The sequence below is a fragment of the Octodon degus genome, unplaced genomic scaffold, assembly GCF_000260255.1.
Source record: "Octodon degus isolate 3935 unplaced genomic scaffold, OctDeg1.0 scaffold00060, whole genome shotgun sequence".
NCBI lineage: Eukaryota > Metazoa > Chordata > Mammalia > Rodentia > Octodontidae > Octodon > Octodon degus.
In genome coordinates, this window is record NW_004524636.1 from 1496995 (window position 1) to 1500551 (window position 3557).

Sequence of the window (3557 nt, forward strand, 5' to 3'; positions counted from 1 at the left end):
TTTTAAATTTATTTATTTAGTGTGTGTGTGTGTGGCCAGTTCAGCCCACCAGGGGGCGGGGCTGGCTGGCATGTGGTGCTGGGGATTGAACTGCGGTCCCTGTGCTTCTGTTTAGCTTAGCTTGTTCTAAGTAGGTGCTTTAGACCACTGAGCCATCTCACCAGCCCCTTTAGGTGTAACTTGTATATTTTTATTGCTAAAAATAAAATCAGGTCACATTTAAAAACTTTTAAAAAACTTATTATACATTACAAAAGAATAGTTCTGTATAAATGATAAGCAATCTACTGGGAAGGACAGAAAAACTATCTGTGAGACTGAACCCAAATTAAGAGTTCACCCTGTCGCTGAAAGCATGTTCCCTCTCCGAGACAGAAGTTCTGTTGTAATACTTCCCATATTTTGAAATTTTTAGAATAATAAAAGACTTAAAGAGAGCAGTTAAACAAAAAATTTAACTAACTTAGTAGATAAACTAAGCAGGGAAACAAATTTCCTGTAGATCTTTCAATCCTAAATATGCTAAGATCTCAAACATCCATCAGAAACCTCTCCACTACCAGTTCTCAAGAACAACGAACAGTGCTGAGGAATCCCCACTGTGAAGCCTCCACAGATAACAGCACATAGAACACTTTAGTTATGTGATAAAGACTCGTAAGTGAAGGTCACTTTAATAGATGTCCAGCAAATACTTCAAATAAAGTAGGGTGTTCATATTTTAAAATTATTTTTTAAAATGGGCCTCACAAACACATTTGAATAAGTACTACTTATGTTGGACCTTCTACTGGCAGTGACAAATATCAGCAAAGTTCTAAAGGGGCTGGGACACCTCATGGACCCTCTACAGCGTGGCACTCGTACCTATCACCTCAGTCACCAGTTAACCAGGAAACAGGAGGTCTGATGAGGCTGAGGGACCTGCAAGGCCTGCAAACTGGCTAGAAAAGGCACAGCGACCAAAAAAAAAAAACAAAACCCAAAAAACAAAACAAAACAAAAAAACAAACCTATTTGAGGGCCAGGGAGCTGGCTCAGTGGAATAAGCGCTTCCCTGGCAAGCTCAAGGACCTGAGTTCGATCCCTGGTTCCACCAAAAAAAAAAAAAAAAAAAAAACCCAAAAAAAAAAAAAAAAAAAAAAAAAAAAAAAAGGCACAGCGAGAGCTGGTTCACCAGAGAGCGGTTTGTGTTCTCTTTCCACAGTAGATATTGCCTAGGGTCATAGAGTAGAAATCAAGAAAAAGATTCCTAAATCGTAAGATTTCCACAACCTTTTTATAATGTATTTACTTTCTAGCTCACTATAGTTCTCAAATACTTCCACGTTTATTTCAAGACAGATTCCAAATTATATAAATATAAAATATTTAAATTCATTTTACTTACATGGTGTAAAAATTTCCATAAAAACTCATCACAAATGATGTTAAATAAGCAGAAATACTGCCGTAATTGACAATTCATACTAAAAATACGCTCTATGGTCTATTTCATGATTTTTCACAGGAAAGGCTTAAATGCATCAAATATCTTATTACATTCACTGATACACTCTTCTTACTCTTCTGAACAATTCTGGAAGAGAGCCATGAAGATCATAACAAATCTGCACCACTCTACAGCCACTGGGAAACAGCATGCTTGCTCGATTCTTTTAATTATCTCGGAATCGATTACCTTCAATGATAATAGTTCTTCTAGGATAGGATTCCACTTCCACAAATATGTAGCGAAATTCATATTCACCATTATTTGGATTCTCTTTCACTTCCACATGCACTGTTTCTTGCTTTCCTGGCTCAGAGCCCTCAATGTAGAATTTCACCTGTGTGTGTTTCAGTCCATCTTTTACATAATCAGTAAAATTGACATGCCTTCGCCCGCGTCTTGTCATCTCCCGATAGCCTCTAACAGGCTCACCAAAGAAACTGATCACCTCAGGATGTGTTCTGCATTTTTCTAAGGCTTTCCCATATATCATACTAGGACTGGATGAAGAAAAAAGTTCTTTGAAAATCGTATAAAACAAGCCACCTGTAATGCTGATTCCAATGAGTACCACTATTACATAGGTGAAATCTCGCCCAGCTTCTTTCACTCTTTGAGTCGTTGGGATGGCAGTTTCCCCTTTCTGAACTCTGTGCACAAGCCGGGGAGATGGCTCAGTGGAATAAGCACTTCCCTGCAAGTGCAAGGGCCTGAGTTCAATCCCTGGTTCCAAAAAAAAAAAAAAAAATTAGTGAACTCTGTGCACAGAGACTTGCTTGCCGCTGTTGTCTGCTTTCTGGAGTCACAGTCCCTGCGTCCATACAATTTTCCAGGTGACTTCAAAGATAGATCCAGGTCGCCCTTTTCTTCTGCACTTGCAGTCCCCATCTCAAACAAGGCTCAGTTGTAAAGAAGGCTTTGTTAAGCGCAAAGTGTGGCAACAACAGTTGCCTCCCAGAGGACCTGTGCAGTTTCCCTGCATACTGTACAGCTCGTAGAACAGTACAAATCATGTTCAAAGAAAACTTCGGCGTAGTGAGGATGCTAACTACAATCTGCAGAAATCTGTCCGCCTGACCAGAAACGTGCTAAAATTCACATATGTGTATTACAGGAGCTTTAGTTATATATAGACACAAAGATTCTCCCTAGAGAATGTTCGTCTGCCTTTTCTCCTCTTGTTAGCTGAATTAAAATGTCCTTTTTACTTTCTGGGCCAACAGTCACACCTTCCCTGTCTTTAAGAGACTGGGCACCCACAGATAAATAAGGAATATTCAAAAAAATTCTCACAGACCCTAAGATAACATTATCTATGTTATATTTATAAATACAATCTCTGGGACTGGTGAGATGGCTCAGTGGTCTAAAGCACCTACTTAGAACAAGCTTAGCAAAGCACAGGTACCCCGGTTCAATCCCCCAGCACCACATGCCAGCCAGCCCCGCCCCCTGGTGGGCTGAGCTGGCCACACACACACACACACACACACACACATAAATAAAATTAAAAAAAAAAAACAAAAAACTCATAAATACAATCTCCTCTACTTGGTGGCTCTCATACAAGCAAATCTGACTCAACCACATCTGAAGCCCCATGAACTTCCTAATTTGAGAGGCAGCTTATTTTGTTCTTGTCTGAGCTACTTGCCATAAAAAAAATTCATCAGATGTAGGAACCACAGGCTTGACAGGCACTTACATAACTCTCTTCTCTGAGCTCCACTTTTAAGAAAACAGAGGATAGTGAAAGGAGAGACAGAGTAGAAATGTACCTGGATGTGGCGGCACATGTCCCTAGTCCTAGCACTCAGGAAGCTAAGGCAGAAGGATCGCCATGAGTTCAAGGCTAGCCTGAACTACATAGCAAGACTCTGTCTTGAAAAACACAAAACAAATACACTTATTATTAAGAGTAGCCTGGCCTGGTGGTGCTAGCCCATAATCCCAGCACTCAGGGAGGCTGAAGCAGGAGGAATGCTGTGAGTTCAACACCAGCCTGGGCTACAAAGTTTGAGTTCAAAACCAGCCTGAACTGTATTGTGAAATCCTATTTCAAACA

General features: G+C 40.2%; 1 pseudogene; it reads right to left on the bottom strand.

The window, feature by feature from the left end:
- Nucleotides 1-1592: 1592 nt before the first annotated feature.
- LOC101565507 lies at nt 1593-2698 on the bottom strand (annotated as a pseudogene).
- Between the last annotated feature and the right edge of the window lie 859 nt (nt 2699-3557).